The 15,002-nt window shown below is 47.1% G+C and overlaps 1 protein-coding gene across 6 annotated transcripts in view; it reads left to right on the top strand.

The window, feature by feature from the left end:
- Nucleotides 1-15,002, top strand: part of ETS1 (ETS proto-oncogene 1, transcription factor) — a 134,566-nt gene that overhangs the window by 115,272 nt on the left and 4,292 nt on the right. The gene's annotated exons all lie outside the window — the stretch shown is intronic.

The following is a 15,002-nucleotide window of genomic DNA, read 5'->3' as shown; positions in this document are numbered from 1 at the left end:
CTGTCATTTGCCCAAGTGTAAAGGCCACGTCTTCTCCAACTTCCACCCTAACTCCAATGCCATCTGCTCAACTTCGTGTCTCTGTCGAAGGGATTTCTTTGTTCTGTCTGCACAATTGCCAGTATAACCACTGTCCACATCCACAGCCACAGCCACAGTTCTTTTCCGATGACAGTTTTCATCATTCTCTCTTAACTATGTATGTGATTCTGTAATTTTGCTAGTGAAGGCCATTTTGTGGATAATGAGATAAAATAAAGTGACTTTTAGTCCTAACGTTTGGGTTATGGCCAAAGAAAGCTTTATGCTTTCGTTCAGCCTTCATGGGGTGACATTCTGGTAAGGATCCACGGTGATGTGGCACGAGGCCTGATTCTGCCCCACATGGGAACTTCTCTGAAATGTTCGTGTATTAGTTCTTGATCTTTTACATGGGAGACGCCTGCAGAGCTAACGTCTACACGAGGGACTTAAAGGGTTTTGTCTCAGGTGATTTTAGTACCTTTATAAGAATTATCTGAGAGTTGGGAGACCTTTCCAAGTGTCTCAGTTTTCAGGAGAGAAGGAAAGAGGTGAATTGGAAATTCTGAGGACTGGGAATGAGTGTGAAGTACGAAGTAGGGGCATGAACACTCAAGAGGGCCAGCACGGAAAGCTACCTGGGAGGCTTTTCTGGTGGTCCAGACTTGGGGACAGGTAAAAGCATCGAAAGTTCTTCTATCACAGATATAAGTATGTCCTGGAGGTCTGAGTTATGTCTGATCCCCTTATTTAGACATATTGTTTTTAGTAGATTCCTTTTCCTCCCTCCCTCCCTCCCTCCCTCTTCCCTCCCCCTTCCCTCCCCCTTCCCTCCCTCCTCCCTCCCTCCCTCTTCCCTCCCCCTCCCCTCCCCCTCCTTCCCCTCCCCCTCCCCCTCCCCCTCTCCCCCCCGCTTTCCTCCCTCCTTCCCTCTTCCCTCCCCCTCCCCTCCCCCTCCTTCCCCTCCCCCTCCCCCTCCCCCTCTCCCCCCCCCCCGCTTTCCTCCCTCCCTCCCTCCCTTCCTCCCTCCCTCCCTCCCCCCTTCCTTCCTTCCTTCTTTCCTTCCTTCTTTCCTTCCTTCCTCCCTCCCTCCCTTCCTTCCTTCCTTCCTTCCTTCCTTCCTTCCTTCCTTCCTTCCTGCCTGCCTTCCTTCCTTCCTTCCTCCCTTCCTTCCTTCCTTCTTTCCTTCTATCCTTCCTTCCTTTCCTCTTCCCCTCTCCCCGCCCCCCCCATCTTTTCTCTCTCTCTTTCTCAGGACCGAATATCCAGTGAGTGGAGGAAAAGGGACAGTGGCTATTAATTACAACTCTCAAAGACTAAAGTAGCCATTTGAATTAAAAAGAAAAAAACGTTTTTAGGATCTTACCATTCAGTTGTTTCTTCTTTATAATTGTAAGTTTAACTTTTTATACTGTCACAGATCGTGGTGAAAACAATAGTTCAGAAAACAGAAGTCCTCTGTGCTCCCTCCCAACTCTAACACACTCTGTGATTTTAGGCAAATTTATCTTGTACCTTTTTCTACTTTTAGCAAAGTAGAAGTGTTCATCCTTATCTTGGTGGTAGAAGATCTGTGAAAATGTAATTGAACTAAATCAATTAAACAAATAAGTGCTAGACATTGTGCTAGACATAGAGGGAATAAAGCTCAATTGTAACAGATCAATTATTTCAGCAAATGTTTCTAAGCACATGTTGAGTGTAGATAAGTGCTAGAAGCTTTTGAGGGTTCACTGTCTTGTCCAATTCAATACATTATAATTGTCTTTAGACTGAAATTGGATTCTCTCATTGCTGTAGTTTGAATGAAGGTCAGGACTTGTCAGGCATGTGGGGGCAGTCCCCAGTTAGATAGCTTTTCCCCTCTGCCCACTGCCTGGTGAACGTCTCCTGCCCACACTGCAGACGGTTTCTAGGTGGTGGTTCTTTGCTCTTGCACCCCCTCTGCGGCCCCTTCACATTTCAGATCCATCCTAGAGAATGGGGCAGGGAGAGAACATACCAGTTCAGTCCCCTCCAGGCGGGGGCTAGAACACAAATGGGTCTCTGGCTTTTATGCAGACATGTTCCGTGTGCTGAAGTTTGAAAAAGTACTTTGGAAGGTGGAAATCATTGTATAAGTGTTGGCAAAACTTTTTATTGCTTGTAAAAGTCACACCTATTTTTTTTTTTATCTCAAGTCCTGCCTTCCTTTTTGGTTTTGTTTTTTTCCCCCTTAAAATTGGATTGCTCCAGAGTGTGTGTGGCCACACAGTAGGAGCACTTGTACCCTGAATGAAAGGGTGTGTACATACATTCTCTGAGCTGGGAATGGAATCCATTTTCCTGCCATTACACTAGGGGCTGAGGTCTTTATCCACATCACCTTCAAAGACATACATTTTATTGGTTCATGTGACGTCTTCGTTACTGCACTGTAAGTGTGGAAATCAGTTAGAAACTGAATGTTCACATTTTCTTGCACAGTTATATTCTTCCTTCAAAGATAAGAAAATTGCATCAACCTTCACTGGGCTCTCATGGCAACTTGTTAAATTAGATCAAGATGTGGGGGCAGATAACATGGCTTGAAAGCCTGCCTGCTGGCTGAGTTAAGAATACATCAAATGCGGGCTGGCTTCCGCCAAAATACACCTTCCACCTCACTGTGGACTACTTATGGTTACCATGCTGATACAATCAGAAAGCTCCATTTTCTCTTGCTCAAAGTACATTATGAGCCCCACCTAATTAAGAAAGTAATCTGAGACAATTGGCCAGTTGATGGATTTGAGCAAAATGCCTTCCAGATCCTTGACAAACATGGGCATCTCTGATTTTTTTTTTCAGGTTCAGTGGGTATAGAATCATATACTGGATTGTCAGATAGTATTCTCTCTTTCCTCCAGCCCCGTTTTATAGATGATGAAACGGAGGCATAAAAACATGACTTATCCAAGGCCACCTGCACAGAAGGTTGCTCCTGAATTGACTCTTAAGTGCCAGTTGTCTCACCTGCTAACAAATTTTTTTTCTCCATTCTAAGGAATGAAAATACTCATTAGTTACTATCTCAGTCACCTCTTCAGAGCAGGTGAGGGCTCTTGCCTCGCTGGCCACTAATTAACACTGTGCATGAATGAGTCGGAGGAATGGAGGAGGGGCAGGGCTGGTCTTTGGCTTCAGTCCAGAGGTATCGGTCTGTAAGTCACCTTTGTCCAGCTCCATTCCGGACCGCCAGATATTGCCGTTCCTACCGCTTCTGTGATGGCTACTGAGCCGACCTGGTGGGAATGCATGTCAGCATCCAGGTGCAGCCCTGCCCTTTGAGTTTCCATGGTGAATGAAGTGGTGGGGGTCTCCCTTTTATCCTGGAGCCTGACAACAGCTGGGCCCAAAGCCATCTGTAAGCTAACGGAACTACGTGTTACATTGCTGTGCAGATTTGTGACTAGATGGCCCCTCACTTTCCTCAAGTCTAAATTGGGGACTAACTGGAATTCAACTTCCAAATATTTTGGCATGAGACAGAATAAAGGTACCAGTCCTCTGGAGAAAAGAAGCCCCCTCCATGGCCTGTAGGCCCTCTCCAGCTGCTCCCGGCCTGAGGTGTGTCTTCTCGCCGTTTTGTAGATGGCGCTGGAGCCAGTCTAAAAGCACTCAGTAAGCGGGTCCCTGCAGCCCAGAAATGGGCGTGCTGCCTTGCAGCTGAGTTGTTTTGGGGGTGGGGTTGGGTGGGGTGTCAGGAACCCAAAGCTACGGCTAAAACATGTTCTTGAAAATAAACAGCTTTACTGCAAAAGGAAGTCCTTCAAAGCCCTTCAGTTAAAAAATAAAACTTAAGATTTGGCAGTGTTACCTGAAATCACAGTTTTCTCAAGGAGAGCTGGATCCCAGAATAATCTCCGCGGACTCAGGCACAGATGACAACTGAGAAAATGCGTCATGAGCCTGAGTGGCACGAGCAAGGGGGAGAGCGGCCGTCAAAGAAAATAGTAGTGCAGTGGGAATTTGTACGGAAGACTTCAAAAACTCTAAACCTTAGTCAGTATCGTTGTTATGAACAGCATGGAGCTTTTTAATTTGGGGGTTTATTTTCTGAGCCAACCTGGAATATAGTCTGTTGATGGAAGACAGTGTGAACTGACTACCGTCTAGAAAAACCGACTTGCTGTCGTGGACATGGAGCTCTGATGCCCATTTTGCTCAGTGGCCGCCTTCTACAGGGATCTTAGGCCAGGCAGAAGGAGCTGCTGGCGAGCTCACCGGAAGCCAGCAGAGGGTCAGAGCAGAGCATCCTTGGGCAGCATCTGAGTGGGCAGAAGGAAAAGAGCTTAGAAACGAGAGAGGCAGCAACACAGATGGTCTCCCCTTCTGTGGCGCAGAGGCCTCTGTCCTGGGCGGGCTGCAGGAAACCAGGCAGACCCCTCAGCCCCGGTGGAGCCTTGCTGCCCGCCAGCATCGCAGGAGCTGGAGGGATTCTGATTCCTGGTGCTGCATGTGGTGGTCGGTCCTGAGGCGAGGCGTGTGGTGGCTGTGGGGGTCTCAGTGGAGTAGTGGGTTACCATGCCACGCAGTGAGGAGATCGGTGGGAAAGCACTTGAATGCGGGGGAGGAGGACTCCTTGCAGGACCCGAGCTGGCTGGAGAAGCAGCCCCTTCTGTTGCCTGCGTACTGGTGTCCCTGCTTCTGCCTCCTGATTCACCCTGTGACAGTTTTTCTTAATCATCTGCCACCTGCAGAAGAAGGCCATGTGGTAGGAGGATTTGGCTTCACTATTAATTCTTTTTTCTTAAACATCTTTTAAAAATGTGGAGAGGGCAGGTTCTCTGTGTCTGTCTGTTGCTGTTGAAGGCCACCACTGGCTCCACCCCCTCCCTGTCTGGACTCAGCTGCAGGAACACCTTGCAAGCGGTCTTTTGTCTTCGGGGCAGAGGAGGCCCATCTATCCTTCACAGAATAGATTTCAAACCCTGGTGCTGTTTCCAGCCACCTGAGGCGGAGTGGGGGCTTGGATTTTGTGTGACAGCCATCTCACAAGCTGACCCAGCTTTTCTGAGAACGCTGTCCCACCTGTTTGAGAGGAATCACCAAGGCTCACACATTTTCGGTCACTGTTCCTTTAACAAAATCTAACTACACATGATGGACCTGGGTGGTGACTTCTGGAATTCCACTCTGTCTTCAGTTTGAAGCTCCACCTTCTTGTTCCAACTGAGCAGAACTCAGTCTGGTTGCTGCCTTCATAGGAGGCTTAGGAGACGCCCATGGCCCAGCTGGGAAGGGGGGCCAGATGTCCCAGGGGTCCTGCTTTGGCCCCTTGGCACCTCTCTCTTCCTTGGAAGCTTCGCTGCTGTGGAGACTGAGCCCTGGTTCTTTAGGGTCAAGATTTGGTTCAAGAGAAGCTTTCCCCCTCCTTGTCCTCCATAAAGTGACTTTCCTGTGCCGGCCGCAGGTTGGTGCTTATCCAGGCCTGGCTGTCATTTGGGGAGGCCTTCCGACTTAGGTCCAGGTTAACACACAGCAGGATGGCCACCCCTGCTGTCTCCCCTCGGTTACGTTTCAGGGGCTGTGTCATACAGGGTTAAGAGCAGGGACTGGGAAGCCGATCAGCCTAGGGTGGCCTGGTTTTGTCACTGACCAGCGGAGTGATTTTGGACAAGCTAACATCTCTGTGCCTCAGTTTTCTTACCTGCAAAATGGTAATAATAATAAATAATTTCTATCTCATAGTATTGTTGTGAGAATGAAACAAATTAGGTTAAGGAAAGCACCCACATGTTGTGCCAGTACATAGGAAGTATGCAGCTGTTACCACTATTTCATATTGTTCTGCAGCCTGTCTATCTTCCCAGTATCGTTCTATATTCCCTGAGGTCAGGGAACAATATATTTTACATACCGAATTCCAGTAATTGCTGACACTGTCTTGGGGTGCAGCAGATACTTAATATCATATCACTTCACTTCAGCTATTCACCTGAACTCATGTGTGTGTTAAACTGCTGTAAACTCATATATATTATTATTATTATTATTTTTTACCTGTCACCAGCAGCCACATGAGGATGGTTCTGTTACTCTCATTGTACAAATGAGGAAATTGGATTTCAGAGGGGGAAAAAGGTCTAGCCCAAAGTCACACTGCAAACAACAAAGAAGATGCCTTTCCAGATTTTTTTACAGTGTGCAAAAATTAGCAGGAAAATACCCAATATTAGCAGTATATTTGTTTGGGTCTGCTGAGAAGCAGATGTCAGACATTTATTGTGGGGGTTAGGGGGTGGGGGCTTCTGTGAAGGACAAAATGGGAGAGAGCAAGGGAAGGCAGGGGAGTCTTCAGACCCTGTTTCAGGTCTGTGACCTGTAAAAGGAGAGAAGGAGGAAGGAGATTTGTGTGGGAAGAGCCTCCAACAGCCTCTCAGTGCCAAGAAAGGTTTGGCCAGGCTGATGGGGAATCCTCCGGTCAAAGCTGCCCAGAGGAGGAGCTCCCCGTCTCACAGAAGGGGCCCCAAGCATCCTCCATGCTCAGTCCCTGGCCAGAGCAGACCCTGTGAAGGTGGCCTTGGTCAGGACATGGTGGAGCTAGTCAGCTCTGCTCCCCACAGCAAGGGCTCTGAGCAGTGCATGCTGATGATGGCCATAGGTCATGTGACCCCACATCATACCCGACTAACAAACAGGTTGTCAAATAGGCCCGCACAGCTTTTCTGTCTGGCTAGTTGTACAGAGGACTCAAGGCCAAGGTCAGTCCCAATGCTTGGTGGCCCATGATAGGCTTCAGAGAACAGCATAGTGTTGTTGACTGTGACTAACCAACTGCATTGTCTTGTGTGTGACTCACTTCTCCCTGAGAGATAATGAGAGTGAAAGTTCTCCAAAGGTGAGTGGATGTGAAAGTTTAAACTCTGAAACGAGGATGGCGCTGCTTTGCCGGAGAAGGTGAGCGCAGGCACCGCACTATGGAGGTGTGGGACTGTCAGAGCCGATGCATGTTCTGGTGAAGGCCTTGTGAGGCTCGGGTCTCGGTCCTCTCTTCTTTAAACGTGTAGGTGAGGACATTTTCAGCTCATCCCGTTAAGGTGGAATGAAAAAAAATGTTTGTTCTGCTACCTCCATGCCGTTGTTAATATTCTCTTGTGATTTAACCCTGTCTGGCTACAACGGCTGACATTGGAGGGGTGTTCAGATAAATGGTTGAAAAACTGCAGTGCTTAAATGATCATTAGGATCTAGCTCAGCTCCCCAAGAATTGTAAGATGCTTGACCAGTCATTTTTCTCATCCTTGAGAAGCAGGGGGCACTTGATGCCTCAGATAAAATAAATTCCAGACGTTGCATTGAGAATCTACTAATTAAAGGCACTGGCTTCAGATTTCTCAAGTCTCGTTTCTAATCCTAATCAGTGAACGGATCTTTCATTCTCCCTGTTACCTAGCTTCTTAGGAAGGTGTGTACATTGGTTAAAAAAACCATTTCCATGGTGTCTCACAGAATTCTCACCCTGTACCCTCAAATCCAAACGTAGCCCATTTCTGGTGACTTCTTAAAAAGAATAGTTACCTAGAAGACATCAGGGGAAAAAATTCTAAGGAAACCCACTTCCTGACTTGGGCTTCTCTGGCTCGCTGTCCAAGTCTGTGCTGGGTGGAGGGTTGAACATGGTTAGACAGAGTTCTTGGGTTTAGAGGAAAGAGGCAGGTGCGTTTGAATAGAGGCTGCCCCTTTAAGAGAGAAACAGTCTTCTTTCCCCTGCGGCCACCCCCACACACATGTGTACTTGAACACATGCAGGTGTGAGGAGCCCAAGCAAAAACAAGGGTCTTTTCTCCACACACTAAAGTATGTAACTGTCATATTTTCGGGCCCAAGGCAGACTCCCCAGTGAGCCTCACTTACATGTGTCCCAGGTGGGCAGCCTGTGGCCAACCAACTGGGCTTGCTGCCCAGCCTGTCTTGGACATTGATGGCTGCAGCCTTTCTGCTTCACCTTTAGTTAATGCTTTTAGGGCCCACCTCTAGGCCAAACTAGGTGGGGAACACTGCTGAGTGCTCTCTAGGTCAGCCTTCCATCATAATTAGGTAGGGCATGCTTGGCGAGGAGCATAAATGATTAGGGAAAAAATAAAAGCACATTGGAGGAAAGAGGATCTAAGTATGTCTGTGGCCAAGATTTCCCCAAACCATAAATGTCTGTGATACTTTCACTTGCAAAGCAGCCTGCATCTGCTCTTTCTGTGGCCTCTACTTTGAGTTAGAGCAGGAACTTCACAGTTTTCCCCCCTCACTTCAACAGATCTTAGCCGGTCATTCTTGTTCACAATATTGAAAGCATTTCTCTTTTATATACTTTAACCTTTTTTTCTTCTCTTTGGCCTCCAACTTTCTCCTTTTTCAAAGTTGCCATAGAAAAGACTAATTTAATTCTTGGAAGAATAATTGAATTTTATCTAGTACTTTTGCTATTTTCTTTTTAATTCCAGCTCTTTTTTTTCCCTCTTTCTTTAGAAAGTCTGCTTTTAAAGATGTATTTTCTATTGTTTCATTGTTGTATTTTATATTGTTCCCAACTGTTGTGTACTATGATATTGATATATATCCTCATGATTGGGATTTTATATCTCTATTAAGTAGGAAGGAGTAGGGATTACTATTTACAGTTTAGGAATGGGAAAACTAAAGCCCAGAGAGGTTAAAGAAGTTGTCTAAGATCACACAGTGAATCAAGCGGGGAGAAATGTGGATCAAAGCCTTGGACCATTGACTCTTTATTTTGGGCTTTCCCACAAGCATGTAAATATTTAATTTTATAGGACACTGTCTGCTGTCACCTTTCAGTCTCCGCTGCTTGACATGCTTCATTACTCTTTTTGATGCTTCCTCCCATCTTTCAGTCTCACGTGTCAGCAACATAGACTTGACATCAGAAGATGGCTTTAATTGATAGTTGAGCTGTTTTCTGACTTGTTTCTATTATACTGGTTAGAACATCATTATGTTCATGTGTTTTTCAAGTATCTCTTAGAGTGTTGGGTTTTTTTTTTTTGTGGTTCTGAGATGAGTTCCTAGAACTTATATATCCTGAACACTGCCCTTAGGTTACTAGCCATCGATGAAGGAATGGATGTAGGGAACATACTGACTTTGTAGTGGCTTATTAAACCAAGGCCTGTGGGCTCATTATGGGGTGTACTGTATGTAGGTCACGCTGGAGATGAGATGAGACGAGATGGGATTGGGTCGTGGGGTGGGCAGAGGTGGGGCATAACGCTGAAGAAATAGGAAAAGGCACCTATAGACACAAAGCCAAGCCAAAATACCAAGCATTCCATACCTTTCCTTTTTTATAAAAAAATCTTTGCACTGCTTTGGTTGCCAAATAATGCAGCAATATGATCTCTTGAATTTTTCATTCTCTGGCAGAGATTTGTGCAGCTTCAGGTTGAGTTTGGTCCACAGGGCAAGAAACTGTCAGGGTGGTTTCTGTTTAATTTGTTATTAAACTTCATTTGGCAAGGACTTAATGGAAATAGAGAGATTTTGGCATTTTTTTGTGTGTGAAGGATAGTTTGGAAGGGGTTTGACACGAAGAGGGTGATGCTTAGACTGTGGGGCCACCCAACCCACCCTCGGAATTGGGAGCTCCTACAGTAGTTTGAGAGGAAGGTGTACTTAGGAACAGATGGGTGGGTCATTTCTGGATTCAAGTGTTCTGTTTTCTCCATCATCGTTTGGCTGTGGGTAGACACCTGGGTGGAAGGGAGGGGCCGAGCAGGCTCGTTCCTCTGTTTTAGGACCACCTGGCAGATGGGTGCTGTCAGGGCAGAGTCAGCCCTGTTGCAAGGGCGACCAACCATGAGAGTTTCATAGGTTAAAATAAATGTGGTGTCCTGCCCCCAGTAAAGTGTTTGATTTGACTTTCAGAGTCAAGTGAAAGAGACTAGCTTCTCAAAGTAGCAAATGAATCCCCAAAGGACAGAGGTGTGGTAGTTTTTATTTTGGGGAACATGTTGATGAGATGTAGCCCGGAGTCCCCCATGCTGTCTGGTCCCAAATATAATTTAAGAGTGAGAAGTAGATTGGATAGCTTTTCACATCCTCACACCTTTCTTCAGGGGAGGATCGTTTCAGTAATACAATTCGGGAAATGTTCTGAGCACTTGCCAGAGAGAGGCCAGGTACTGTACCTGGCACAGAGAAAATGGGATCAGTGAGATACAGTCCATGCTTGTAGGGAGTTGATAATTGCAGTCATTAAACAGCAAATTGCTTTCTGATGGTTGGTGTTTGTTGGTGAGGTACAGTTCTTGACTTTAGATTTCAGCAGCGAAAGAACACAGACCCTGCCCTTGGAGCAGATGTTCTTGTAACAAGGGATCAGGTTGGTCGTCTAAGCAAACCGCAATAGGAGGTAGCCCACGAGAGTGACTGCCCTGAGGGGACCTCCACCTGAATGGGAGCACCTCGAACTAGGGCACAGATGACAGATGAGAACTTGCAGAAGACATGAAAAGGAAAAACGGAAGCCCCACCCCGAATTCACTAACAGTGTGTTCATTGACATGCAGAGGCAACCTCTGAGCCTACAAAATGAGAGGAAAGATACTGACAAATTATCAAATGGAAAGGATCATTAGCAAAAGCATCTTACTAAAATTTTGTCCTAGCCTATTGTGATGTATTTAAGTTGCTCACATCTTAGATTCAGAGTAAGGAAGCAAAAAAGTAGGGTTGTTTTTTTTAAAAAATAACCCACTCTCATTGAGATAGATTGACATTACTTGATAAGGAGAAAGGACTTAAACAATATGAGTACAAATTTACCAGAAGCTTTGCCTTTAGAAAGAGGGAGAGAGAGATTGTAGCCTTGGATTTGAAGTGCTTTGAGGGATCCCTCTGGAAGGAAACATTCTCGCGGGACTTGCTCCGCTGTCTGCTGGCCTGGATGCCTCCAGGTACCCCTCTCATACTTCTGAGGTTGTATCAAGTTCTTCAAATCAGGAATGCCAGTGTTGTAGTAAGAATTGTCCTCTTACCCAGAAGCTGAGAAGAACAAAGCAGTCAGAGGAAATCCCCAGCTGCGGCCAGCGAGGGAGACGGAGGGGGCAGACTGCTGGGTGTGGAGCCCAGGGAGTTGGGAGGGTGTGAGTGTGTGGGGTGCTCCCCCCACTTCTTTGGAGAGAGACTTCCTTCTAACAGGGACCCCTCTGTTGTGGCTCAGAGCTTCAACTTGAGAAGCATAGTCTCCCAATGATGCCACCGGATTCCTGATGTGTGACACCCCAGGGCAGCATGGTGAAGGCCACCGTTGACTGCCTTCAGGCCCCCAGACAGGGATACTATTGTGAGTCACATTTAGTGTGTGAGCTCCCCCCTCCCATCACTGGCACTATTCTTAGTACCATTCTCTGCTCCCTGGGACAAAGGTCACTGGGACTACAGTCTGGTTGGGTGGGTGGATGGGGCTGGGCCCAGGCGGGAGAGGAGGTGCAGGAAGAGCAGAGGGAGATGCTTCACAGTTTTAAGATATGTTGGAGCAAAGGCCAGGGATGGGGCCTTTGGCCTGGAGATACACTCAGGGAAGAACACCCTCTGGGAGAGCCTGTCACTAGTAGTGCTGGCCTTGGGCTGTACTTCCACATGTTTGGGGCAGAAGAAGTTCCTATGGGCTTGGACTTGGGTGTTGCTGGTAATTCTACATGCATAGCATGCATTCCAAGCCCAGAGCTCCCTGCAAGCTGTGGGCTTCCAGGTGGCTCTGAATTGCATCCCAGACCCAGAATACGTGTGACACATAGTTGTAGGAACAGGCTCCTGTGTTAGACTATGTCCACTGGCCCAGCCAAGGAACAAGCCGCCCTGGAACCCATTCTTTCCGGAAAAAGACTCCGTGTCTGTCCCCACACCAAAGGGCAGTCCAAGAGTTAGCACAAGAGTGCTGGAGAGGACTCAGAGGAACCCTGGAGTCCTTTCATTTGGCACCACAACATGGGCTTCCTGAAGAGTGAGCAGTGACTTGCAGAAAAGCCAGGGTGAGAACACCACATGCCCCATAGCTCCGGGTGGGCTCACGCGAGTTTTCTCTGAGAACGAGACTTGCACTGACATCACCTCTCTTTTGACTTTTCTGCTGTGAAGCTGACCAGAGATGATCCTTCCCCTTCAGCTCCTGTGCTTCTTCCAGCCTTTGCTTTGCCTCTGTATGCGTCCTTTCCCCTTTGGTGTGAATGCCAGGAAAGAGTTAGAGAGCGCCGTGCTCCAGGACCTGGGCTCCCAGTTCCCAAAGGGCACAGCTTGATGTTCCGTATGAACAAAGGTGCAATCACAATGAGAAGGAAACCCCTGCAGACAGGCCCTCCGGCTGCCCCGACCCTGTGCACAGATACCAGGGCTGCAACGGGGCAGGCGAAGCCCAGGACATGGACAGACATCTCACCTAAGGAAGTGCGCCAGTAGGAAAACCCGTGACAGCCACTTCTGAGTCCCCTTCCTCCAGGAGCTGGCTGCAGGGACAGGAACTGAAGCCCCCTTCTCTGCGCAGGGGCTGCCCCGGCTCAGAGGCTGTGGAAGGTGCCGTGGTACTCCTGGGCCTCTCCTCTCCAGGACTTGCCGGGGGGAAGCCTGGCGCTTCCATCCCTTTCCTCAGCTTGGTGTCACCAGCTCTCCAAAGGGATTTTAAGACAAATAGGGTGAGAGAGTTTTTAAGCTAAATAGTGGGAAGGAAGAAATAAATGACATGGATAGCTACTACATGAGGACCTAATTAATTGAGCTGGAAATGTCACCTGGAGGTAGATGCCAAGATCACCAGCTTTTGGAGGGTTGGGAAAATCACTGTTTGTCCAGTGCCCTGGGGCTGCTGTGACAGATGAGGAAGAGATGCTTTTTAAAAGCCACATCTTTTTGTCCCTTGGATGAGTGTGACCAGGCAGGCAGATGAGATGTCAGCCTCCAGGTTGGTCCTGTCTGGGGGCAATGTAGTATCAAGCTAAAGAATTTGGAGGACAGATTGCGTGGGGTCCAGTCGCGGCCACTCTACTTCTGATAGGAATGGCTTTGGCCAGTGCCGGTGGACACAAGCCATGCAGCATACCAGTTTTCTCTGCTGTGAAATGGTAACCATACGCTAACCATAGCAGCCACCCCATGGAGTTATTATGAGAAGTGCTTAAGCATCAACACAGTGTCTGGCACATAGTAGATGTGCAGTAAATCATAGCAGTTGAGTGTTTTGCTCTGCCAGCGGCCTTAAACCAAATCCTTTCTGTCTTATGTCTGCCGTCTGTGGGCCTGACCTAAAGGCAGACTGCAGATGCCAGGGCTCATTTACATAATCTTGGGGTAGATGATTTTTCTCTGTATGTCCTTTCTCAAGGGTTCTGTTGGCTGTATAGTCATTTTGCACTTCATCAGGAAACCTATATTATGTTACTTGCAGTATGAATTTACTTAATTTTGTTTTTTGCCACCATAAATCCCATATCATTTCTTACCGTAGATTTGTTTTCTTACTCCTTCTGCCCACCAGGATGGCTTTTTAATGGATTCCCTGTATGATGTCGCATTTAGTCCTGTGAACCCAGACTGGGAGTGGTAGCTAGTGACTTTGACTCAACCTACAAGAAACCTGAAAATGTGTCTAAATTGTATACCAGGTGTTTTTCAAGAAGCAGTGAAACAGCAGTGTAGGATAGGCTTCAGTGGTGTGGCACTCTGGGCTGTTCTAATGTTAATTTGTTTTGTAGGCACTTACTGAATTGTTCAAGATGGTTTTATAGAGCTCAAGGCAGGGATATTTCATTTTCCGTATTTAGCTTGGGGGGTGCAGAGGGAGGCAGGCCGCCACTAGGAAATAGGTACTGAGGAGCGCTCCCTTGGCCATCCGATCACAGCGCACGCAGGTCACTGCTTCCTCGTAGGTGTCTGCCGAGGTGGCCGTGTGCCTGGGATCTGAAGGCCCAGTCACCGCACCCAGAGCACCATTTCCTAACTGTGCTTGGAGCAAAGTCACATGGCTTTTCTGAGCCCCTTTTTCATACCAATAGAATGGAAACCGACCACTGTGCTTCACATACACAGAGAAGTGGGCAGTGGGTTTTAGGAGTGAGCAACAGGAGGTGTGTGAACAAGCCTTGTAGGAGTATGAGATAGAACAGGAGATTTCTGTGATAGATTATAAAAGACTTTTTTTTTTTTTATGGAGAGGGAACCAACCTAACGCTTGTTTCTTATTGAATCTTAGTTTACTTTGGAACAGAGAAATCTGAAAATTAGGTTAAGGGTTAGAACTTTAAAAACTGAAGTTTTTCCAGAAGGGTTAGGGCATCCCAGACTTCCTTCACCTTCGCGGACTGTGTGTTTCTCCATCCTGCTGCCCAGATTGCTTCTGAGACGGGGCTAGAAGGCACGGTGCAGACATTTCACTGGCTATGCTCACGAGGCAGATAGAGTCACTGGCAACATTGTCATTTCTGAATAGAAGGGTATCGTGAAAGGAAATCTGTGGAGGAGTCTTTTAGCATAAGACAGATTGACTATCAGAGTATATCAGCCCTTCTACGACTAGTCTGTGGCAGTGTTGGTGACTAAGACAAGAAATAATGTGATTGTCTGTGTGTGTAAATGAGCACATACTGAACCCAAGAAGAATTTAAAAGTCGTCACCTGACCTCCGAGGATTTCCTGGGTGGCAAGTTAATTGTTCATAAAGTGATGATTCTTTCCTGTCTTTGTTCGGGTCTTGCCTGTAAGTGACCTGGGAGGACAGGACAGGACAGGACATGGTGGAAAGGAATATTATGATCCAACTAAATCTTTGTTACAGAGACCTAGAATAAAGATCTTGCTTGCAAATCAGGGGCCAAAGGCTCCCTGTGTGGAGGAATGCTTGAGTTTGACTTCTGACAGGAACTGGCAAAGACATTCCTTAGTCAATACGTTTATTACTTCTTGAGGCAAAGTGACTTAGTTTTTAAAGGCACAAAAGACTATGCTGCCTTAGT

Source organism: Saccopteryx leptura, chromosome 2 (assembly GCF_036850995.1).
Source record: "Saccopteryx leptura isolate mSacLep1 chromosome 2, mSacLep1_pri_phased_curated, whole genome shotgun sequence".
NCBI classification, from domain to species: Eukaryota; Metazoa; Chordata; class Mammalia; order Chiroptera; family Emballonuridae; genus Saccopteryx; species Saccopteryx leptura.
Note: the sequence above shows the minus strand (reverse complement) of the source record. Positions and strands in the feature narration are given on the sequence as shown.